Genomic DNA, 26,849 nt, shown 5'->3' on the forward strand with positions numbered 1-26,849 from the left:
TGTTTCTTGAGTCTCTGTTTTGTTGAAGTATAATAATGAGTAAAAGTAAAGTTATTAGAAATCCTCTGAAGGCTTTTAAGAAAAGGAGAAATGTTGGAAAGCCAAAGGTATGTGTTATTACTGTAAACAATAAAGACGATGAAAATCCCCAACATAGCTTGTGTCCCAAAGAAGAAGACAGTTGGTGTAAATATAACAAAGGATTGCTAACTGGTGAAGTGTACACTCTAAAACATAGTCTGCCTCATGCAATAATGTAGGTGATAAAACCTATTTTCAGAGACTTAGCAGCACCTGAACTGTTGAAAAAGTGTATTCACGGAAAAACTCAAAACCCCAATGAAAGTGTAAATAGTGTTATATGGTCGAGAATCCCCAAGACTGTATTTGTTGGAATAGAAACACTTCACTTTGGTGTGTATGATGCTGTTGCAACTTTCAATGATGGCAACATTGTAAGGTGCAAGGTATTTAGAAATATGGGAATGAAGATAGGTTCTAACATGGTACGAGCGATGCTTGCTTTAGACAAGGAACGCCTTCGGGCTGCAGACAGGGCTGTAAAGAGTCTAGAAATACAAGCAAGAGTAAACAGGAGGAGGAACAAGAGGAAGCTGGAGGAGGAGTTTGCAGAGGATGAAGATAATCCATCCTATGGACCTGGAATGCACTAAAAAGTTAATCCAATCTTTGTCGCTCGATTCCCAAAACTTTTATTTTCTCATACTAATTACATGTTTTCTAAGGATCTTCCAAACATATTTGTTTCAAACTTTCAGTAAATGTTACACAGTACCTTCTGCATTATTTAACACAGCCTTTTTCCAAAAAACTGTATATTTTGAATATATAAATAAAAAATTGCAAAAAAATGTTTTGAATTTTCATTACAATTGAAAAAAATCATCTTTAATAACTGAACTAAAATTTTGTAAAATCCCTGTGTTAAGTTGTAGCCCATATTCCAATAAATAATCTGTAAAATGTTCAACTTCCTACCTCAAATACTTTGTGAGGAAAGATGTAATTTATAAGCGTTATTTTAACATTGCAAGTATAGGGCGTTCCGGAGCCCCTTAATGGATCACACGAGTTATCAGTACGCTGGCTGCATTATAGTTGAGTTACACTTTGCAGGAAGTCTCCCTACAACAGGCGTTATCGGCTCGTCCCATTTCATGTCGCTTTGCAGCGTTATACGTTAAACGCTAACCTTCCTTCCTTTTGGAACGTCACGCCTAGATATTTAACCGACGTGACTGTGTCGAATAACACACCGCCATCATTATATTCGAAAATTACCCATCAGCATTAGCTTATGTTTTGATTCATTTAGAGCAAGTTGCCATTCATCACACCAAATAGCTATTCTAAGTCATCCTGCATTCTCCTAAGGTCACTTAGTGACACTTTCCCGTAGTACGTAATCAGCAAACAGTCGCAGATTGTTGTTCAACCTGTCAGTCAGATGGTTTATGTATATAAAGAACAACACCGCTCCTATCACACTTCCCTGGGACACTCCTGACGATACCGTTGTCTCCGATGGACACTCGCCGTCCAGGCAAAGGTACTGTGTTGAAGAATGTAGGAATATGCTGCAGCTCGCTGTTTACAATTAAGTAAATAAATAAATAGAGGCAACGGCCTTGCCGCAGTGGATACACCGGTTCCCGTGAGATCACCGAAGTTAAGCGCTGTCGGGCGTGGTCGGCACTTGGATGGGTGACCATCCAGGCCGCCATGCGTTGTTGCCATTTTCGGGGTGCACTCATCCTCGTGATGCCAATTGAGGAACTACTCGACCGAATAGTAGCGGCTTCGGTCAAGAATACCATCATTACGACCGGGAGAGCGGTGTGCTGACCCCACGTCCCTCCTATCCGCATCCAGCGCTGAGGATGACATGGCGGTCGAATAGTCCCGATGGGCCACTTGTGGCCTGTGGACGGAGTGGTAAATAAATAAATAAAAATAAAATATGTCGCTCTAGAAGGGTCCTCGAGGACGAGATTATACTAATTACAGCGTGCACAGACGAAGTTACGGGCAATTTTTCCAGTGCTGCATAGGTAACGAATGGAGAGAAAACTCTAAAACGTGGTACAATATGGAGTACGGTTCGCCATGCACTTAACAGTGGTTTGTAGAGTGTGGATATGACGTAGATGTAGTTTCGGAATGGAGGTGTTACCAAAGGCGTAGACTCAAAGATTGAATTTCAAGCTTCAAAAATAAAAAATAATAAAAATAAGGAGCTAGGACAACGATGCCAACTGTATACCCCAGCGGTGAAATGTCGTTGTCTCTTGGTCTATCTCAGTGCACACAAATGACTGCTGTTGTGGGGCGGATTGGTAAAATTTCCTAAGATCCTTCAGAAACACAGAAGTTGATGAGGAATGTGGAAACGGAGACGTCCCATAAACAGTTTTCAGCTATTGCTAGAGGCTCGAACGGTGACTGCAGGTGACGAGACGTTATATTATTGGTACACTCCTGGAAATGGAAAAAAGAACACATTGACACCGGTGTGTCAGACCCACCATACTTGCTCCGGACACTGCGAGAGGGCTGTACAAGCAATGATCACACGCACGGCACAGCGGACACACCAGGAACCGCGGTGTTGGCCGTCGAATGGCGCTAGCTGCGCAGCATTTGTGCACCGCCGCCGTCAGTGTCAGCCAGTTTGCCGTGGCATACGGAGCTCCATCGCAGTCTTTAACACTGGTAGCATGCCGCGACAGCGTGGACGTGAACCGTATGTGCAATTGACGGACTTTGAGCGAGGGCGTATAGTGGGCATGCGGGAGGCCGGGTGGACATACCGCCGAATTGCTCAACACGTGGGGCGTGAGGTCTCCACAGTACATCGATGTTGTCGCCAGTGGTCGGCGGAAGGTGCACGTGCCCGTCGACCTGGGACCGGACCGCAGCGACGCACGGATGCACGCCAAGACCGTAGGATCCTACGCAGTGCCGTAGGGGACCGCACCGCCACTTCCCAGCAAATTAGGGACACTATTGCTCCTGGGGTATCGGCGAAGACCATTCGCAACCGTCTCCATGAAGCTGGGCTACAGTCCCGCACACCGTTAGGCCGTCTTCCGCTCACGCCCCAACATCGTGCAGCCCGCCTCCAGTGGTGTCGCGACAGGCGTGAATGGAGGGACGAATGGAGACGTGTCGTCTTCAGCGATGAGAGTCGCTTCTGCCTTGGTGCCAATGATGGTCGTATGCGTGTTTGGCCAGTGCAGGTGAGCGCCACAATCAGGACTGCATACGACCGAGGCACACAGAGCCAACACCCGGCATCATGGTGTGGGGAGCGATCTCCTACACTGGCCGTACACCACTGGTGATCGTCGAGGGGACACTGAATAGTGCACGGTACACCCAAACCGTCATCGAACCCATCGTTCTACCATTCCTAGACCGGCAAGGCTACGTGCTGTTCCAACAGGACAATACACGTCCGCATGTATCCCGTGCCACCCAACGTGCTCTAGAAGGTGTAAGTCAACTACCCTGGCCAGCAAGATCTCCGGATCTGTCCCCCATTGAGCATGTTTGGGACTGGATGAAGCGTCGTCTCATGCGGTCTGCATGTCCAGCACGAACGCTGGTCCAACTAAGGCGCCAGGTGGAAATGGCATGGCAAGCCGTTCCACAGGACTACATCCAGCATCTCTACGATCGTCTCCATGGGAGAATAGCAGCCTGCATTGCTGCGAAAGGTGGATATACACTGTACTAGTGCCGACATTGTGCATGCTCTGTTGCCTGTGTCTATGTGCCTGTGGTTCTGTCAGTGTGATCATGTGATGTATCTGACCCCAGGAATGTGTCAATAAAGTTTCCCCTTCCTGGGACAATGAATTCATGGTGTTCTTATTTCAATTTCCAGGAGTGTATTTACAAGGAAACAAATAACAGCCGAGCCAGTAGAAGACAGCCTATCACCACCGATAAAGAAAGCAAAACATTTGAGAATCAAAGTCAACTCTGGTTAGTAGTTTCGATTAAGGAGTTTGCGTATCATGAATTATTCTCTTAAGATAAAACAGTTAACCACTATTACGAACTTCGAATGATAGAACTATTCGGAAGTGCCCCCTGTGACTTTCTTCTGTGTTCCAAAATAAAAGGGTACATAAGAGGAGAATATTTTCACGACACTGAAAGTGTAATACAAAAATCGCCGAACCGGAGAAACAGAATTTACGAAAGTAAGCACTTCCCTAACTAACAGGCACTCGCGCAAGAATGGTGCTTCATCAACTGTTTCAGAAGTGTGTATAGCAAAGTGTGTTATAAGACAACCTGCCACTTCTTACCCTCCGCCCGCAGGAAGAATTTTAGCTACTTTTTCCCCCTCCCATTGTTTTGTATTGGTCATTAAACAGTTCAAAGTAAAAAAATGTAAATGTCGTGTGATTAAGGCCTCCCGTCGGGTAGACCGTTCGCCGGGTGCAGGTCTTTCGATTAGACGCCACTTCGGCGACTTGCGCGTCGATGGGGATGAAACGATGATGATTAGGACAACACAACCCCCAGTCCCTGAGAGGAGAAAACGCCGCCCCAGCCGGGAATCGAACCCGGGCCCGTAGACTTGGCATTCTGTCGCGTTGATCACTCAGCTACCGGGGGCGGACAACAGTTCAAAGTGATCATTTACGATAACTTTCGAGAGCGGCCTCTACGCAAACTGGTACCGTTGGTGTGATATAGAAACAATGCTCGTAGATGACGTGTTTTCATAACACGGTGGTGAAAGGTACCGGAGGGAAGGAAGATTCAGTTGGTGGTTTTAAATTATATGCAGACTGACATTATCGATCATAGTGTTTGTATTCCAACATTATGAAGCGGATTAGCCCTTAAGCTACTTTCCGACCATTTACTCAGACACGCTCCATGGTTGCATTTACAGGCACAGTAGTCCTTGCTGTTTTCGTGTGTGTTGTTCGGGTTGAGCATTTCCGTGAAGTTTGAGTCTCACCTCACCAGAAACACGAGACACCGGTCCGCGATCTGTTTGCGCCTTGACTCTGTATCTGGAGTGAGTGTCACGGTCAGATCCAAGGCTCGGCTTCCCTTTCTCCTGGGCGCCAACTTCGCGACCGCCGCTCCACTTTTTGTCAAAGCCGCGCTATGGCGTTTCTGCCAACGCACTTTGCATGCCGGTAGACAATCTCGATGAAGTGGATTCAAAGCTGGTGACTTGGTCATGTTGTTCGTAATTTGTGTTCATAAGATTAAGTTACCTCAGGGAGAGTAGCGCAATTGTTTTGAGAGCTCATATCGACAAAGCAGATTGCAGTCTCGATGTTGACTTAAGAAAAATTTTGCGTTCGGAGCCCAGTAATTATAGATAAATATCCTTAACGGTTGAATTCTTGAGCATACTTTAAATTCGGAACCGCACGACCGCTACGGTCGCAGGTTCGAATCCTGTGATGTCCTTAGGTTAGTTAGGTTTAAGTAGTTCTAAGTTCTAGGGGACTTATGACCACAGCAGTTGAGTCCCATAGTGCTCAGAGCCATTTGAACCATTTTTTTTTAAATTCGGATACAATATTTTTCCTTGAGACAGAAAAGTTTCTGGCGGCAAATCAGTACGGATTTATAGAGCCCCTCCTCCGAAACGCAACTTGCCCTTTTCTCGCAGAATATCTTTCGAACCAAGGATGAAGGGCAATTGCGAAATATCATATTCCTAGTTTTCCGGCAAGAGTTTGACACTGTGCCGCACTGCAGACTTTTAACGATGGTCCGAGCACAAGTATTAGGTTCTCAGATATGTGAGTGCCTCGAAAGAGTTTTGCGTAATACTTGACGTCCATGTTAAAGCGTCTGCCAGTTGTGGTTTTCAACATTTCCATAGCGTTCTCCCATGTATCGAACAAACCTGTGCCTGCACGTGCTTTCAGCATCCATACTTGGTATGGGGCCTACCGACTTGAACAACACTCTGGGATGGGTGGTACGAGTGTTTTCTGAACAGCCTTCTTTGTAAACGAGTCGGAGCCGGACGGGCAGTCTCTATCACGCCCCCACTCTATGGCGCTCTTACGCCATAGCAGCCCCTTTTTGCAACTCGCACGCACCTCTCCGCAAATAGCTGCGCCCTGCCCTTTGTCAGAGCAAAGCGGCTTTCTTGCAGCGCCCTGGTCGAGCACAGACTTTCACCGGCACCGCCTGTTCGGCAAGTAGCTCATGGTTCCCTGAATTAACTACAGCCTTGCTTTAAATACCTTCACGCTTTTCGGGGGAAAGCGGCCTAAGAACTACAATAAATCCTTTTTTGTAGAGGCGGACGTGAACTGTCGAGTGCATTCCTGAGAACATTTGTAGGCAGCCCTGCCATTTCTTCTTTTACGTATTCTTTTTCTTCCCAGTCTTTGCATGCCGAAGGCCATCGGCAGTTTAGTGGAAAGCGCATTCCATCCCTCCTTTGGTGCAAATCAGTCTCCTTCGAATGGTCGCGCTATAATAGTAATTTAACGCAGCGACTTAATGTTTATACTTGTTTGTCGTGTGACACGGTGATCTGTGTCACGGATAGCACATTCCTCTATTCAGTTATAAATCGTTTATCGTATGGTGACAAATATCATGTTACTGCGTGTATAAATTGTAATGCTCTTCGTGTGAATAACATTAATTGATTTATCCATTTATTGATATTTTTCCTTGTTACCTAAATAATAAAACGGGCTGTTCTTCTGCTATACAATTATGTTTTTTATTCTCTCACTGAATTTTGGTACACCAGTTGTATTCCCTACGTTGCCCTTCATTTAGCCGAACTGACAGTTTGACAAATAAAACTGATTTCAAAGTATCTGTGGATGTTATACTGTACCGATTCTCATTTATTGATTTATTTGCATTCGTAATTTTGATCAGTTATCACCTGATAATGCGAAACTAAATCTTTCTACTTGTTCTTTGGGTGTCTGCAATATTTTTTTGGCGATTAGGTGTTTCTATGCACTGCAATGTAGTTTATCAGTCAGTTCGTAATGCTACTGACGTTTAGATAAATGAGTTATACAGCGAATAGCAGCCACTCGCGATGAATAGCAAATCCGCTGGAACCCATGGCAAAGATTATATGAGTATTTCATCTCAAAAACTTATGACTGTTACGTAAACTTTCTAAGGCGTACCTATTCTAGACCTACACGTAACTCATTTACCATGTCGTATTTAGCTATCTCAAACAAATTACAACAAGGGTTGTGGGAAATAGCAGCACTGCTGTTGATAACGTTTTTATGGGTACATGGAGATTACAAGGCTACAGTGTAAATACTCGTAGTTAAACTGCAAAACTAATAAATGAAACAGAACTGAGCACTTCAAGACGTATTTGCGAAATGCAGGGTTCGAAAGGTATAAACAACACATCTCGCGTTAATGAAAGATATAATTATGCTGTAACACATTCATAAACCAGTTTGAAAACTTTTGTCAAGAAATTAACGTTTGTAAATAAACCAAAGGAACTTTGTGCTACCAATAGAATCAGAATATCATGCAAATTATTCGTCATGGGATACGGATGATGACAGGGTACAAACACATTACAGTTTGTATTGTAAAATTGTAACGGTTGTTACTGTTCCAGTGGTTAATTGCGAAGGCGTAACAGAATAGTAATGGGTCTCTTCGCGCATTTGTGCCTATTGACCTGGCGTCGCGATGTTCTCAGAACACCTTTTAAAGTCCACATTTTCGCCTCATTCTGTGTTGTTTCGAGGATCTCGAGGTCCCTTAGCTTACAGATACGATTATACTTTTGATTTCGCGGGAGCCGACATTGCCTGTCGTGGAAACCTACATTCCGTTATACGTGGCAATTCTAGCGAATGACACCCATAAAATATTGATCTGGTTGTTCAGTAAGCCAACTCTACACCATTCGAAAGTTAACAAGCCAGGGATCGGGGTAGACTGACGTTCGTTGTATGGAGATACTGTCGCTAACAATAATGTTGCCCGCACGTTATATACTTGTCGCACTTGGCGCGTGAACAGAGCTGCTTTGCGTGGGCTTTCAGGCGTTTCTAGCGAGCACTTTTACGATTTTCATTTGCGGTATCGGCGGAACAATTTTCCGTGCGACGTAGCGTGTGGAACGGCGTGCGCCGTCCATTCGGCGTTTCGCTCGTGCGGCGGCGGCGGCGGCGGCGGCGGCGGCGCGGAAGCAGGTTGCGACAGGGGACCCACCGACCGACCGCTGCAGCGCGCCTGCAGTCGAACGAACGGGCCGCCTCCTACACACCTCTCCTGTAAGCGGCCAGTTCCAAGTGGTTCGACGGAAGCCTAGAGTTACGCGTTTCCTCGCAGTAAAAGTTACTATAAATGGAGTAGTGGAGTCATAAGGGAGGAGTGCTCTGTACAACGAAGCGTTGTTTACTTGGAAGAGACTAGGAGACATCGGAAGGTTTCATATGGATTATGTAATGCTAACACAAATATTTTGAAACAATCTTTTAAATTGTAAGACATTTCCAGGGGCAGATGTGGACTCTGGCCACAATTTATTGGTCATGAGCTGTAGATTAAAACTGAAGAAATTGGAAAAAGTTAGGAAATTAAGGAGATGGGACCTGGAGAAGTTGAAAGAACCAGAGGTTGTCGAGAGTTTCAGAGGGAGCATTAGGCAACAGCTGACTAGAAAGGGGAAAGCAATACAGTACAAGACGAATGGGTAGCTTTGAGAAATGAAATAGTGAAGGCAGCAGAGGATCGAACAGGTAAAAAGACAAAGCCTGGTAGAAATCCTTAGATAGGAGATATTGGATTTAGTTAATAAAGGAGAAAATATAAGAATACAGGAAATGAAACAGCGAAAGGGAATACAAACGTTAAAAAAGTGAGATTGACGGGAAGTGCAAAATGGCTAAGCAGGAATGGCTAGAGGACAAATGAGATTTAGAAACATATGTCACTAGGCGGAAGATAGATGCCGCCAACAGGAAAGTCAAAGAGACCTTTCCAGAAAACAGAGGCAGCTGTGTGAATACCAAGGGCTCAGATGCAAAACCAGTCCTAACCAAAGAAGGGAAAGCTGAAAGGTGAAGAAATATGTAGAGGGTCCATACAACGGAGATGAAGACAATGTTATAGAAATGGAAAACGACGTAGATGGAGATAGATGGAAGATGTGGTACTGCGAGAGGAATTTGTCAGAATACTGAAAGATCTAACTCGAAATAAGGCCCCGGTAGTAGGCGACATTCCGTCAGAACTACTGATAGTACTGATAGCCTTCGGAGAGCCAGCCATGACAATACTCTTCCATCTGGTGCGCAAGATGTATGAGAGAGGCGAAATACCCCCAGGCATCAAGAAGAATGTAATAAGCCCAATTCCAAAGAAGGCAGTTGCTAAATGTGTGAATATTACCGAGCTATCAGTTATATAAGTCATTGGTGCAAAATGCTAAAACGAATTTTGTACAGAAGAATGGAAGAAAACTGATAGAAATCGACCTCGTGAAAGATGGGTTTGGATTCCGGAGAAATGAAGAAACACGTGTGGCAATACTGCGCCTGTCACGTATCTTAGAGCCGGCCGGTGTGGTCGAGCGGTTCTAGACGCTACAGTCTGGCACCACGCGACCGCTACGGTCGCAGGTTCGAATCCTGCGTCGGGCATGGATGTATGTGATGTCCTTAGGTTAGTTAGGTTTACGTAGTTCTAAGTTCTAGGGGACTGATGACCTCAGCAGTTAAGTCCCATAGCGCTCAGAGTCATTTAAACCATTTGACTTCTCTTAGAAGATAGATTAAGGAAAGGCAAACCTACGCTTAGCATTTGTAGACTTACAATTAGAGAAAGCGTTTGACACTGGTGACCGAAATACCCTCTTTGAAATTCTGAAAATAGCAGCGGTAAAATACAGGGAGCGAAAGGTTATTTACAACTTATGCGGAAACCAAACGGCAGCTGTAAGAGTCGAGGGTCCTGAAAGGGAAGAAGTGCTTCATAAGGAAGTGAGACAGGGTCGTAGGCTATCCCCAATGTTATTCAATTTGTACAATGAGTAAGCAGTAAAGGAAACCAAACAAGAATTTGGAGTACACTTAAAGTTCAGGAAGAAGAAAAAAGAACTTGGAAGAGCAGTTGAACGGAATTGGCGGTGTCCTGAAAGGAGAATATAAGACGAACATCACCAAAAGCAAAACAAGGATAAGGAAATCTAGTCTAACTATATCAGATAATGGTGAGGGAATTACTCTAGGAAACGACGCACTTAAAATAGTTTTGCTATTTGACAGCAAAATAACTGATGATGGCCGACGTAGAGAGCATATAAAATGTAGACTGGCAATGGTGAGAAAAGAGTTTCTGAAGAAGACAAATTTGTTAGCATGAAATATGGGTTTAAGTGTTAGGAAGTATTTTCTGAAGGTATTTGTCTGGAGTGTAGCCATGTATGGAAGTGACATATGCCCGATAAACAGCTTACACAAGAAGGGAATAGAAGCTTTTGAAATGTGGTACTACAGAAGAATGCTAAAGATTAGGTAGGTAGATCATGTAACTAATGAGGAGGTACTGAATAGATTTGGGGAGTCAAGGAACTTGCGGTACAACTTGACTAAATGATCAAATGTGTGTGAGATCTTATGGGACTTAACTGCTAAGGTCATCAGTCCCTAAGCTTACACACTACTTAACCTAAATTATCCTAAGGACAAACACACACACCCGTGCCCGAGGGAGAACTCGAACCTCCGCCGGGACCAGCCGCACAGTCCATGACTGCAGCGCCCCAGACCGCTCGGCTAATCCTGCGCGGCACAACTTCACTAAAAGAAGAGATCGTTTGATAGGACACATTCTGAGATATCAAGCGACCATCGGTTTAGTGTTGTACGGAAGTGTGGGGGATAAAAATCATAGAGGGAGACGAAGAGGCGAATATAGCAAGCAGATTCAGAACGATGTAGATTGCAGTAGTTATTCGGAGATGAAGAGGCTTGCATAGGATAGAGTAGCATGGAGAGCTGTATCAAACCAGTCTCCGGACTGACGACCACAACAACAACAGTAGTAATGATGAATTAGGAAGGGGTGATGGAAATTATCACTGGTACAGAAAGAATTTATGACAATTATTGACAATTTGTTATGTTTAAATACTTTTATTTTACTTTTCTGTTGGAATTTTTTTGTAGACAGACACGTCATATCGACAACTGAAACAACTCAAAGTATACGATAATAGAAGCAAAAACATTCAATTACACATGAGTCTGCTGACGAGCCGTTTACAAGACAATCGCAAATGTGCAGTTACGAGACGCCACTGATTTCAGTATCAAATATCGCCCCGGTTAGTACAAACATATTTAAAATGTAACATTTCCTGTTAAGATAACTAAGGAAATGCAATCAGTCTACAAAGGAAATTGACAATAAAACACCTGTCCGACTCATCTTAGAAAATCGCTCAAGCGTGTGGCACCCGTGCCAGATATGACTATAATGGAATACTGAATGTACACAGACAAGAGCACCAAGGATCGTCTCAGGTTTGTTTAACCCGTGGGAGAACATCATCTTTAAACTGAAAAAAAAAAGAATGGACAGACGTTTGAATATAGACGCAAACAATCCCTAGGAAGGCTACTTGCAAAGTTTCAAAGACCAGATTTAAGTGCTGAATCTAGGAATAGAGTACGGCCCCTTATGTATCACTCCCGTAGGGATTGCTCTGCACTGCTCAGTTGATACCTATGCCTGAAAACATAATTTAATGTCTATATCATGTACATAGTACAATACTTTATAATCGCAGGTGTATCTCGGTTTTATCTGGAACTCAAGTCGACGGATGTGCTTAATGAAAATGATGATAATAAGGACCATGAAGTGTTGGAGTAGGTCATAATTGTGTGTGTGTGGTGAATTTAGTATCTGTTCTTTATGTTGTGATTCTAGTTTCAAATCGATTATAAACTTTACAGCTGTAAAAAGGCGCTTTGTCACTAGCCTATGTATGGACGTTTCTTGAATTAACGTTAACAATAGATATAATCTCAAATATTAATTAATAACACCGGGTCCTTAGGTTAGTTAGGTTTCAAATGGTTCAAATGGCTCTGAGCACTATGGGACTCAACTGCTGAGGTCATAAGTCCCCTAGAACTTAGAACTACTTAAACCTAACTAACCTAAGGACAACACACACATCCATGCCCGAGGCAGGATTCGAACCTGCGACCGTAGCGGTCGCGCGGTTCCAGACTGTAGTGCCAGAACCGCTCGGCCACCAGCGGCCGGCTTAGTTAGATTTAAGTAGTTCTAAGTCTAGGATACTGATGACCTCAGATGTTAAGTCCCATAGTGCTTTGAGCCATTTGAACCATTTTAATTAATATTTCATAACATAAAGTGGGTACGTTATTTTTTTGTAGGATGTAAGGAATGGTGAGGCTTGTTTCAAAATAATCGGACCGATGTGACTGGTGGTTTGTCTACAAATTTCGTTCTCGCAAACTTCTATTTTTCTCAGAACTTTATTTCTATGCTTTGGGTCCTTATGGTTCTCAGTGCCACAATTACAGCGAGCACAGAGGCATTTAAACAATGGTTCTTCCCGCGCTCCATACGTAAATAGAACGGGGAAAAGACGTTATTAACTGGTAGAATGGGAGCTACCTTCTTACCGTACATTCAACTGTCATTTACAGGGTATGAATATTGATGTAAAAATTGCGCAAGTTTCTATCTCCAGTTACAGATTTTTCTAAGAACATCTGAACACTTACGTACTGTATGGTATAACAAGTTCATTGAGTGTAAACATTGTGGTTTTGCACCCTGCACAAATAAAATCCTTTTCTCATGACGGTAGACGTTAATATCCACTGGAAATATGGGAATACAGAAAAAACTGTAAGTACAAATTCACACTTCCTCGCAAATGAATACGCCGTAAGAAACATACGAAATGTATTAATTAAAATAACGAGCAGACACATGTTTATAAACTTCAGGGCACACGTATTTGACATGGCAAAAAGGCTGGTTAAATAAATAAATAAATAAATGCTAAACACAACCCGCGTAAAAGTACTTCGCCGGCCAGAGTGGCCGAGCGGCTCTAGGCGCTTCAGTCTGGAATCGCGCGACCGCTATAGTCGCAGGTTCGAGTTCTGACTCGGGCGTGGATGTGTGTGCTATCCTTAGGTTAATTAGGTTTAAGTAGTTCTAAGTTCTAGGGGACTGATGACCTCAGATGTTAAGTCCCATAGTGCTCAGAGCCATTAGAACTATTAAAAGTACTTCGCACTTTCCAGTTGTGTAGTTACCGATATTAAAAAGCTATCGAATATGGCAACCCACAGAGAATTAAAATGAAACCTATTACAAACGACAACACCAGAAACGCAGCGAAGCAGTCGCATTGCGACAAGGCTGAAGCTTCTGGTATTGTGACAGTGCGTCCCGCCCTGTTGTGGCAAATGGCAGCAGGTAGGGCTGGGGCGGACTGCTCACGCGCAAGGCAGGCGGGAGGCACTCTGGCGCAACGGCCGGCCGCTGCTTTCTCCGACGCCCGCCCGCCAGCTGCTCTTTCCACTTGCCGATTACGCAATTTCGCTTCTTCTGTTATTAACTTCAAAACACAACTAACTGGACGGAGGGTAATGTCGAGCTAGCAGAATTGTTCCTTCCCGTCTTTCGCATGGTCCACATGAAATTTCACTTCCCACCTTGATAACCACAATGAACAAAGAAAACTGACGGTCGTGAATCAACGGTCTTCGCTATATGATGAACAAATGACGACTGCCACTATATGACGAACAAATGACGACCGCCAGTGCTGCAGTGCACGTCTATAAACAGCCTCATATGTATATTTATAACGGCACAGAAAAGTTACATAAGAATAGGCACAAATAAAACTACTGGAAACAACATATAAAACGTACTTTAAGAAGAATAAGACATTTAAGTCATCCTGCTTCGAGATTTCTCGTCGAATCACGTGCACTATCTCCTTTTCAATAAAATTCCGTTAATAGAAAACACTCCTAATTTTGTATTTAAGGAATGATGGAGATAAAGTAGGATACGTAATTAATAATAAGGTTCCCGCTTAATAAATCTGAAGCGAAGGGTAAGAGGATTTGAAAGAAAACAGACTGTCCGAAAAACTCGAAAAATACACGTCAATCCTTCATACAACGTGTACGTTGTAATTATATTCTTATTAGATGCAAGTCTGTAATATGTATACCATACGACAGGATGATACAGTTAGGAAGAAGAGACTGAAAGAAAGAAAGGATGGTTTTTAACGGCCTGCCAACAACACGACATGATCATTAGGGCCGAGGCACGAGCTGGGATTTTGGGATTGATAAAGAAGGAAGTCGGTCGTATTACTATTATTTTTTTTCCAGATACAAGTATCCATAGATATCGTCACTTTTCTGTCTTCTGTAAATAAAAATCCATTGATGGTCTGTATTTCTTTTTTTTAAAGTTTTTATTTCTGATACGTATTTCGGAGCGAAAGCTTAACTTTAGGGACTGCAAGATCACTTCAGGCGTTTTCGTCATGAATCGACTTAGTGAATCAGTTGCACCTGTATATTGGTCTATGACGAAATTCCCCTAACTTGTTTGGTTTTCGTTGCACATATTATACAGTAAAAAAAGGGGCAACTTGCATTCAAGAAACTTGGGAAATCTCGTTTCCTCAGCTTAACAAAGCGCCCTTAACACAGAGTAACTCATTCCTTTATCAAAGCCTTCTTCTGTCTCAGTCTCAGTGCCTTCAACATCCGCTGTCCGCGAGTGTGATCGGCCCGCGACACATAGCTTCTGATCCACACTTAACTCGTGGCTCCGCTAGACCCTAATGTCTGGAGCTGCTTCCTGAAAACCGATCGGCATCATGCCTTCCACCCAAACAGACTGTCGGTCGGACTGACTGATGTATGGCCTACGCAACGAATATTCTCATCAGTATTGCACTGTCTTTCATTAGCTATACTTACAGCAACAAGTTTTTATAGCGACACAGTTAAAAAAAAGTGTATATTTAGTTCCGTTACTAGTTTCGAGTTGAAACTCCGGCAGTCAGTGAAACATGCTTTGGTCCGCTGGTGTCGTAGCACTTTCCAGGAAAGGTAAATGCCGAGCTGCAAGTTCTAGCCCATGGCACTGTACTGTGCCTAAGTATATCGAGCGCACAATCTCTGCTGTAATGTCTACTGACCGAGATTCGGAACACTTTATTTGAGATACCACAGTTCCCTCATAGGAAAATATTGCATACTTAAAAATTACCAATGATTTCAGTCACATTGTTAATCTGATAGCTCTATTTACAGAAAAATTTTTTCTCAATAATGCATAGATTACCTTTTCAAGTGTATCTTCGAGAAGCAGCAATGCATGTGTATGGCTCTTTGTTTTCTCTTGATTTTCATACAGTAGGCATTTCTATGTGCACACATTCTGCATTCAGTACAGCATTTGCCTCGAAAGCCAGTACTACACTGCCTGACAAAAAAAAAAAAAAAGAAGCATTCAAAGACATGGTTGGATGTAAACGTCGCTTCGTACACAAACACATCATCGGCGGGTATGTAAATGATTAGAGTTGCAATTCTCTGCGACAGGTAGGACGGCCGCTAGAGTATATTAGCGTTGTTCGTGTTCAGTGTTGTTACCAGGCCTCGTGGGATATATAGGGGGCGTGACCACTATGGAGGACACGGAGATGCAGCGTATCCTTGCGACACAGTGCCATCACCACTTGGCAGAGTCTGAGTCTGGTCTCATCGTAAGTCTCCGTTTAGCCGAATGGCCGGATCGTGCTGTATACAAATCTTCGTAATTCCGATGTGCCGATGGGCCGATGTGGGAATGTGAGGCAGGAGTACTCATTGTCAAGGTCTGGTGGGCCACGTCTGACCACCACAAGGGAAGATCACCAAAAGCACATCGTAGCACCTGTACATCTGCCCCTGCCGTCCGAGAACAGGTAAATGGTTCCTTCCAACATTCTGTGTCATTTTGCACCATTGGCCGGAGACTACCAGCAGCAGGACCAGCGAATTACTGTTTCGTGCATAGGCTGTCATTAACACCACAACACAAAGGGCTGCGTTTGCAGTGGCACCGTGACTAGGAAGCATGGACTGTTGATGGGTGGCGTCGCATTTTATTCGGGGATGAACTGTGGCGAGTAAAGCGACAATGTGTGAAGAAATGCCTTTTTCCCATTGTTTTGAAGAGGCGGACCATGGTATGGAGACATCTGACAGGACTTTAGGTCACAACTGGTAGTGACTGAGGAAACTCTGACTTCACAGCTCTATTTCATAGACACCCTTCGTCCTCATCAGTTACCTCTCTTGCGACAGTGTCTACCGTCCACATATGGCAAGTGTCTCTATGAACTGTATGCCTGATGTTCACGAACTTCTGTGGTCAGCAAGGTCCAGAGATCTTTCCCCGATAGAACATGTGTGGCACGATCTGCGCCGTCAACTCCATCCCATTGTCACTGTCTAGGATATCAACGACCAGTTACAATAGCTGTGGATCAACTTTTCTCAAGAGAGGACAAAACAGATTTATGCAGGCATCGCTTCTTTACTTGAGTGGTGCCAGAAAGTTCGATGCTTACAAATAATCTTGCTTTCGAAATGAAGTCTGCTATTAATATAAGCTATGTTAGACGTTCTCAAAGAGAGCCTACATTTAACAGTCGGTACCTTACTTTTATTGTGACTAGGTCTGCCTTACGACTCGTGAGAATTACTACGTCGCATGATGCTGCAGTCAAGCAGTTTCAAGAAATTAACGAAACGTGGCTCCAAGGAAGTTATGTTACTGCATTAGTACTTAGAAGAGGCTAGTCAAATTCCCATTTCCTTTCTCAGATTTGTTGTTTTCCGATTTAATCTTGTAGGGTCTCGATAAAAGTAATAATTGGGTCTTCTTCCACACATCGTTCTCTCTCCACGGGCAAATCAAATTAGCGTTAAAATAATGGAAGAATCTGTTTGAAATGTGATATACAAATCACGTCTATCTGACGATCGATTCCTGTAAAAGTTCACATCCTTTACTTCGTTATGAGCTTCGTTCCTGAGTCAACAGGACATTCCACAATCTTCCAGAGTTGGAGGCAGTCGTTGAAACACCCTGTGGCAGGCAGCTACGGGTGCCCGTTATAGCTCGCTCCCCTGTTCTCCGGTCCGTTCTCTGAAAGTAGGGGAGTGGCAGGAATAGAGGGAGGGAGAAGGGGGGACTGTTGTCCCACCGGGAATTCCAAGTCTGTCCCAGCCTCACACGCCGATCCTGCAAATGCCTTTCATCCCGCCTGAATGCTTCCGTTTAGAAGAACTTCTTTTCGCTTATTCCAAAGAGTTGAACAGCATAAAACGCATGTAACGGTTTAATGAGTCCAAAACCATACATACATATTTTGGGAGTTGCAGTAGAAAGAACGGCAGTATTCACAGCAGAGAGCTTTGCTACAAAACTTTCGAAAGTCCGCGTGGCAGTGTGAGTCAAAAAAATTACTTTCTTCAGCCTATACCTCGCATAATGACCATTACAGTAAAATTAAGAGAAAATCGGCCGTAGACAATGAAATAACGGCAATCTTCCTTCCTGCGTAGCATTTACGAGTGTAACTGGAAGGAGAGTAATGATTCTGGCACATCATGAAGCCTATACCACCCACTCATCACACTCGTACGAGGGACTTCGAAAGGCAAGCTACAAACCATTACGACAAGCCAAGTAACTTTTATTGAATGCTGCACTGCACTTCAAAGTGACACAGATACGTAGCACTATTTTTCGACACAGTCATCACCGCTGGTCGCGATATTGCATTCGGTCCGTATATAGCCTGAATTTCACGGTGAATTTACGTGCAATTAAGACGCATTGCCCACAATAATCGCACTGCCCTGCGTACTTCAACTGTGGACGACATTTCCGGTTGCCGCTCCATTTGAATCGCAGATTCTGATGTACCTGTTATCCTTACCTCTGCAGAACTTTGTCTGCAGTTGACCCGGAATATGTGTACTCTCTCCTGACAATTGCGCCACTTTTGTTGCAGAATGGACTTCGCGTGGGATGACACGTGTAACTTACTTTCGAAGTCGGTACGTATAATGGCTTCAGAGTAGAGGATGAGTTGATACATCAGTGTAATTCACCAGGCGCGCTGGACTTGTAACGAAGCTAATGTCCTGTTACAAGTGTGGATGGTGCTGCGGAAAATTTCTCACCATCAGTGAGAATCTGAAGTGTAAAAAGAAAGCGCCAAATAGCAGGGCGAAATCAAGCCTTACTGAGCACGTAAAGTTTGTAGGAAATAAACATTATCCAAGTATAATTCGTGTTGAAACTTCCTGGCAGATTAAAACTGTGTACCCGACCGAGACTCGAACTCGGGACCTTTGCCTTTCGCGGGCAAGTGCTCTACCATCTGAGCTACCGAAGCACGATTCACGCCCGGTACTCAGAGCTTTACTTCTGCCAGTATCTCGTCTCCTACCTTCCAAACTTTACAGAAGCTCTCCTGCGGACCTTGCAGAACTAGCACTCCTGAAAGAAAGGATACTGCGGAGACATGGCTTAGCCACAGCCTGGGGGATGTTTCCAGAATGAGATTTTCACTCTGCAGCGGAGTGTGCGCTGATATGAAACTTCCTGGCAGATTAAAACTGTGTGCCCGACCGAGACTCGAACTCGGGACCTTTGCCTTTCGCGGGCAAGTGCTCTACCGTCTGAGCTACTGAAGCACGACTCACGCCCGGTACTCAGAGCTTTACTTCTGCCAGTATCTCGTCTCCTACCTTCCAAACTTTGTGAGTACCGGACGTGAGTCGTGCTTCGGTAGCTCAGATGGTAGAGCACTTGCCCGCGAAAGGCAAAGGTCCCAAGTTCGAGTCTCGGTCGGGCACACAGTTTTAATATGCCAGGAAGTTTCATATCAGCGCACATTCCGCTGCAGAGTGAAAATCTCATTCTATAATTCGTGTTGTTCTCAACTCTGAATAGCAAGGTCGAACGAAGTTGACATTCGCGTATAGAAGTAGGAAGGCACATGACAAATGACTTATACCACACATAAGCATTTTAAATACATAAAATCAATCATTTCTTCAAGTACTGCAGATAGACAATCTCGATTGACATCTGTAATGTTGGTTCACTCATACAGTTATACTCTTGTTCAGAAAATCATTGTATTTAAAAAGGTTTTCTCAGAGGTTTTTCCTGTCTTACTTAAATTATTTAATAAAGCAACATGTTTCGAGGTATAAACCTCATCATCAGGCTATAATCACGATACAAAAAAAAAACAGTTAACAGAAGTATTCAACAGTCAATAGCGCTTTACATTGTCACTTTATTTGTCTTGGACATTCTTTTACAGTCTGTTACTGTGCCTCAATAAGAAATTATTGCTGGAAGTTACTGCTTCATGTTTTCTCTCGTTTCTACGAACCACAATAGCCTTTTTAAACGTGAGTCATGAAAAAGTACATGGAAGATTGTGGTTTTAACGTCACGTCGACGATGAGGTTATTAGTGACGCAGCACAAGATCGGGCAGGACGAAGATGGCGAAGAAACCTGGCCGTGTCCTTTAGAAAGGGCTGATAGGACTGACCCCGACATTCGTTGCATCTGTTTTGGGGGAACCACTGAAAACCTGAAGCAGAATGATTGGACCGAAATCTGACTCCCTGTCTTCTCGAATGCTGCTCCAGTGCCTCAAGCAATGTGCCACATCGTTTGGTAGGAACGTGTTGTGTCTAGACAAGACAGCCTAGACACAATGAGAGGAAGCCGAAAAGCACGCGCTTAAACTCACGCAGGCTGGCGTGAGGTCTGAAACAGGATACGTAATGAATGCTATAAAGAAAAGTACGTAGCTTCTGGAATACTTAACTTTAATCCACATTTGTATAACATCGCTCTTGATGGTACATTAATAGAATCTCAATGTCAATTGAATACGGCGCCTTGCTAGGTCGTAGCAATTGTAGCTGAAGGCTATGCTAACTATCGTCTCGACAAATGAGAGCGTATTTGTCAGTGAACCTTTCCTTGCAAAGTCGGCTGTACAACTGGGGCGAGTGCCAGGACGTCTCTCTAGACCTGCCGTGTGGTGGCGCTCGGTCTGCTATCACTGACAGTGGCGACACGCGGGTCCGCCGTATACTAACGGACCGCGGCCGATTTAAAGGCTACCACCTAGCAAGTGTGGTGTCTGGCGGTGACACCACAGAACGAGTCATGGGTCACTACATCATGCTGCGCCACTACCTCACGGATAAGGCTCAAAGAACATGTAAATATATTTCATCTGAAATCTGTGTGTCTGAAATATATAGTTCAGATATATTCTCGCTTTCTAACATGGCAGTGCTTCATTTAATAGGGTAATACAAAAAAAATTGCGTAGAGACATTGATAATGTTGTTTTCCCACCAAAAATATGTTCTGCGGATTTATTTCAAGAAGTAAAAACTAATAATTAATGCGACTGAATGGCCTGTGGCCTAGCAACGTGCCATTCGGAACAAACCGTGAAGGATTCTGGGCCACGGTAATGTCTGAATGCACGCTTGCCGGGACAACGTCCACATGCGCTCCACGTTTTCTTCCGCTGTGCAGGACTAGACCACCACTGAGGCTCTGTGTTAAGTTCAGGTGCCTCGGACAGCGACACTACTTCTTGGAAATACACAATGGAAGGCTGCCCTGTTCATCCGAATGACTTCCAGCTCCTTCGATAGATGAAGAAGTGATTGGTAAGATGGAGTGAAACCGTCTAGATCGCTCAATTTCGTTTAACATCATTTTGCCTGCTGCCATCACCAAATCACAAGTAGGACTTGTAAAACAAGAGGTTGGCAACGTTTTATTTATTGACACTTGACATTATTTTACAAGTTCTGATCACATGATAGCAGTATCCGGAACACAGTTATAAATAACGTGTTAACTTAAGCAATGTAAGCTGTTTTACTCACAGCTCTGCACAATGATCGCGGACTCATTCATGATATCGATTTGCTCTGTTAATAATAACAATAATTTAGTGTGACTCAGTGGCCGAGTTCCAACTCTTTCAATTGGGTGCCACTTCGGCGACTTATGTGCCACTAATTTAAATCTACACCAGTTACCGGACCGGGGAAAGGGGACCTACACATCTTCAAGTCGCTGAAGCTAGATTAAAGGCCGACTGAAAACAACCGTGTTCAGCCGGGATTCAATCACGCGACTTTTCGGTTTTCAGGCACGCACTTTAACGCTAGACCACCACCACGCGACGGTTCAATCCCGTCTCCGGCCATCCTGATTTAGGTTTTCCGTGATTTCCCTAAATCGTTTCAGGCAAATGCCGGGATGGTTCCTTTAAAAGGGCACGGCCGATTTCCTTCCCAATCCTTCTCTAACCCGAGCTTGCGCTCCGTCTCTAATGACCTCGTTGTCGACGAGACGTTAAACACTAACCACCACCACCACCACCACGCTCGAATTTATTTGGTAAAAAGATGGGCTTCTTGAACGGGCACCTGTGCGCTGCCGACATAGCGTACACGCGAAACCTTCTTTACAGTGCAACAGCGCTACGGTATGCACTTCAGTAGCCAACAGTAGATCCCCGGTTGTTTAAATAATCGAAATTCCATGTCTAAAACAGCGTCAGACTTCTAATTACTTCACAAATAAGTTAATGTGTTAAATATTTGGCGTTACGCAAGTAAGTGAGGAAAAGTTTAGAAAAACTTGGAAGTTATGTTTAAAGTTTACTGGAAGTCGCTTAGCATAAACATTGGATGAATAGTGTCTGCGTAATTTGCGCTCCGTTTTAAGCAAAAGCTGATTTTTGACTCCTCTCACTGCTTGTCACATGTCTCCTGATATTTGTGTCGTACAGTGATGCAATTTTGCAGGTACGTTCAATGGTAATATGTTGATACTGTCCGCAAACGTAAATTAATTAAAACGTTATGCCTAATGCTGAATTTACTGCATGAAAAGCGAAATTGTAGTAAGCGTTAAATTCTTTTGCTTTCATCATTTTGTGGTGCTTTCATTCTCAAATGCTGCACACATATAGTTTAGCTCTTTTGACGCGATGTGTTACGTTGCCTCGAAATATATACACAATTTCTCACTGCGATATTTTTCTTACTGTGCTAAGAATTTAACATAATAAGATTATACCTTTTAATGAATAAATCATAATTACATTTTACTGCGCTTAACACTTAACATGAGATTATACCTCTTAATGAGTAGATTATGACAGCATTTTAAATTTCTAAACTCGCTGAATAATGATACGATATACTAAAAGTGTAATTTTAGTTGCGTCTGGAAGCTGTTAGATAGGCAGCCTACAAATGGAACGTGGTGCTTTGAAACCTGTTAGCTAGTGGACGTCCTCGCTGCAACGTAATACTTTCAAAACTGAACAGAATTAGATACAGTAAGAATGGAAAACAAAATTGAGGATCTGTTAGATGACGATTCGTTTGGCTTTAGGACAGGTAAAGGCACTAGAGCAGCAGTTCTGACGTTGCGCTTTATAATGGAGGCAACACTTTTAGAAATCAGAACACCTTCGTAGGATTTGTCAATCTAGAAAAGGCGTTCGACAGCAAAAAATGGTGCAAGATGTTTCTAATTCTTCGAAAAACATATGTAAGCTATAGGGACAGCCGTGTAATATAAAGTATGTAAAAGAACCAAGGAAAAACAATAACAAGTCCAAGAGAGAAGTCTTTAACACAGGAATACAGTCTTTCTCCCCTACGGTTAAACCTGTGTATCGAAGAAGCAATGACCGAAATAAAAGACAGGTTCAAGAGGGGGATCAAACTTCAAGGTGAAACGATATGAATGATAAGATTCGCTGATGAGATTGTTTTATTCGATGCAATTGAGGAAGACTTACAGAAGCTGTTGAATGGAAGGAACAGTCTAATGGGCGCCGAATATAGAGTAAACCAAAGAAAGACGAAAGTAACAAGGAGTATCAGAAATGACATAAGCGATAAAGTTAAGATAAAAACCGGGAACCACGATGTACACGAAGTGAAGTAACACTGCTACCTCGGAAGCAAAATAACCAATGACGATCGAAGCAAGCAAGACATAAAAAGTAGAGTGGCACAGGCAAACGGGCATTCCCGGTGAAAAGAAGTGTAGGCCTACTGGTATCCAAATTTGAGGAAGGAATTTCTGTGGAAGCCATCTGCTGCAGAGCACAGTACTGTAAATACTTTTCTTTGTGAAAGCCAAGCTCGCTTGATTTTAAGACCCTTATTGCAATTACTAGTTTCGACAGAATTGTGCGGTCATCTTCAGATTGGCATTACACTTTTCGATGAACCCTCTGCAGGCACTTGAATGTGATTTGCAGAGTATCCATGTAGATGTAGACTTTGCGTAAATGTTCACATACATGTGTCCGACATTTTTAGAACAAAGTGTAAGTCGACGACACATGCACGTGAACATATAAACAAAGTGCAGTGGCCGGCCGCGGTGGTCTAGTGGTTCTAGGCGCGCAGTCCGGAACCGCGGGGCTGCTACGGTCGCAGGTTCGAATCCTGCCTCGGGCATGGATGTGTGTGATGTCCTTAGGTTAGTTAGGGTTAAATAGTTCTAAGTTCTAGGGGACTGATGACCACAGCAGTTAAGTCCCATAGTGCTCAGAGCCATTTGAACCATTTTGAAAGTGCAGTGCCAATCAGAAGATGACAGGACGATTAGTCGAAACTAGTAATTTCAATAAAGGTCTTAAAATCGAGCGGTCTTGGCTTTCAGAGAGAGAGAGAGAGACTGTTCAACAACATGTGTAAGTCATCATACAGTTCTGTAAGGAAGTGAATCATGGACAGTACGAAAATAAAAAAAAGAAAGAAGAAGCATGAGATATGTGGTGCTACAGGACGACGTCGAAAACGAGGAGGGCAGATAAGATAAGAAATGAGGAAGTTCTCCACAGACTCGATGAGGTATGGAATGTGTGGAATAACTGACGATAAGAAGGCACAGAATAATAGGAAATGTTTTGTTACATCATAGGATACCTTCCATGGTATTAGAGGGAGTCGTAGGGGTAAAAATTGTAGAGGGAGATGGAGACGGAAATACACAACATTGAACGCATGCTCGAGGACCCTGGATGTAAGTCATTGTTGTTTTAGTGGTGAAGTAGTGGCGAAAAATTCCCGAATAGACGCTCAGATCGTAAACTTAAACCTGCACAGTGTTATATGCGTTTTAGTGTGGACGGATCGTTCGTCGTGAAGAGGGTCGCGCGCTAGCGTCTAGCGTCGCTGTAGGCCATGGGGGAGAGAAGGCTGCCTGGGGGGACCAGCCAAAGCTTTTGTGTTCTGCCATTCATGCCGCGAGGGACTGTTTGAGATGCCGCGTGCGAGTCCACTTTGTTTTTCCGCCGCGAGGGTCTTTCTTCCGTATACCATAGAGTTTCCGCAGGTACCACGCTCCACTCTGTGCCCGTACCTTGCTCGTGCGTTGGTTGCAGTCAAGCTATAAATACTTCCCTCGTTAAACGTGACGGCGACGATGCAGGCTGCCGGTAAAGGGCATACTTAACTCCATTCGTTCTGAAACATGACGGGACGACACTCCGACCACTGAGGAGAGTAGTGCGAACTATAACGATGTTAGTGGCCGAGCGGTTTTAGGCGCTTCAGTCTGGAACTGCGCGACCTCTACGGTCGCTGGTTCGAACCCTGCCTCGGACATGGATGTGTGTGATGTCCTTAGGTTAGTTAGGTTTAAGTAGTTCTAAGTTCTAGGGGACTGATGACCTAAGATGTTAAGTCCCATAGTGCTTAGAGCCATTTGAACCATTTTGAATTGCAGTGTTCGGAAGATAGCAGAAGAGTACTGGCACGTGACTTACAGAATTCCCAAGTCAGTTTGTTTGATGTGCGTGAGCATGCTGCGATTACCGTCTCCTGTTCAGTCATGCATTACCTCAAGATAAGTTTCATCCTTTCCAATTTGGGCTTCATCAGAAGTAGTCTACTACTCAACCACAATGTTATTGCACTTGGCCGTGACCGGACACAGGCGGCTACATTGCAGTAAACAAGTACGAGGTCTGTTCAAAAAATTCCGGAACATTCGTAATTTCGAGTCAATGGTCTTATGGAGAGAAATGCGATTGGCATCCCTGCACACGCCTCTGTTTAATGTGTAACTGTCGGAAGTTTCAGTGTGGTAGGTAGTTCTCTTAGTTATTGTTCAGTGCTGAATCGAGTAGAACGTTCTGCCGCACAGTTTTTGAATTTCGAGATGGCAGAGTTAAAGGAGCAACGCTTCTGCATTAAATTAGGTGTGAAACTCAAGAACACCTTTACAGAGACACACCAAATGATGCAGGAAGCCTATGGTGATGTGTGCTTAAGCTGTATTCGGTGTTACGAATGGTTCATATGGTTTAAAAATGGCCAGACGGAATTTAAAGATGACCCTCGTTCAGTACGCCCTTCGACGTCTATCGACGACGCTCATGTTAGGAACGTCAACGAAATTGTGCGAGCCAACCAAAGACTGACTGTGCGAGGGATAGCAGAAGAATGTGACATTTCAGTTGGATCATGTCATGAAATCCTGATACAACATCCTGAAATGCATGGTGTTGCCCGCTAAGTTCGTCCCACGAGTCATGAGTTAAGACCAGAAAGACCTTCGCCTCACAATCTGTGAAGAGCTTTTGGACCCAGCAAATGAGAACGAGATATTCCCCAAGAGAATCATCACAATTGGTGATGAGACGTGAGTCTACGGTTATGATGTTGACGCCTAGGTTCAATCTTCACAGTGGCTTGGGAAAGGTCAGGTCAGGTCAGGTCAAATGTCAAAGCCACGCTGATAGTTTTCTTTCACTTTGAAGTATTAGTTCCTTATGAATTCGTGCCACAGGGACAAACTGTTAATCGATGGTACTATCGGGATGTGTTGCGACACCTGCGAGAAAAGGTGAGAAGGAAATGGCCTGAAATGTGGCGGGACAGTTCACGACCCTTGCATCACGATAACGCACCCGCACGTTCATCCCTATTGGTGCGTGACTATTGCACAAAAAACGAAATCACTGTGCTGCCTTATCCTCCGTACTCTCCAGATCTGGCCACTGCGGACATTTATTTTAATTTCCAAAGTTGAAAACGCTGTTAAAAGGATGAACATTTACAACCATAGACGAGAAAAAGAAATTTTACAGAAGGCGCTTCGCGCGATCCAGGAAGAGGCGTACCAAGACTGCTTCCGGAAATGGAAACAGGATTGGGAGCGGTGTATCAATTGTGAATGAGAGCATTTCGAAGGGGACCATGCAGAATAAGTAAAAGGTAAGCGCAGAAAGAATTTGTGGACAGAGTTCCGGAATTTTTTGAACAGACCTCGTACAGTAATGGCTCAGGCAAACGCATTGCACTGCCAAAGCTTTCAGGTCGGTTGTGCGTATGCGGTCAACCACGATTACGCGCTGACTAACGACAACCCGACCGAAACACCCTCACTGCCAGGTGCAATAATATTGTGGAGAACTAATATTTCCTTGCCACAAAATGCGACAAACCGTTCTTGGATGCAGAAAAGTTTACAATTGACGCAGCATACTGGAGGTGGCCTACCTAATTTATGAGAAAGCAATGCTGGGCACTGGAGAATGAGCGCAGGCTCCCGTTACGTTGACTGAACAGTAGCAGCGGAGCGCTGGTGTGCGTGATATACGAAGGTTGGAACTTAAATAGCGGCAAGTAT

The 26,849-nt window shown here is 43.9% G+C and overlaps 1 protein-coding gene and 1 pseudogene across 1 annotated transcript in view; one reads left to right on the forward strand and one right to left on the reverse strand.

The window, feature by feature from the left end:
- The window catches only part of LOC126201157 (tyrosine-protein phosphatase non-receptor type 23-like), an 85,916-nt gene that overhangs the window by 37,419 nt on the left and 21,648 nt on the right, over positions 1 to 26,849 (reverse strand). The window lies entirely within an intron of this gene.
- Positions 1,640 to 1,757, forward strand: LOC126211222 (5S ribosomal RNA; annotated as a pseudogene).

The sequence above is a fragment of the Schistocerca nitens genome, chromosome 1, assembly GCF_023898315.1.
Source record: "Schistocerca nitens isolate TAMUIC-IGC-003100 chromosome 1, iqSchNite1.1, whole genome shotgun sequence".
NCBI classification, from domain to species: Eukaryota; Metazoa; Arthropoda; class Insecta; order Orthoptera; family Acrididae; genus Schistocerca; species Schistocerca nitens.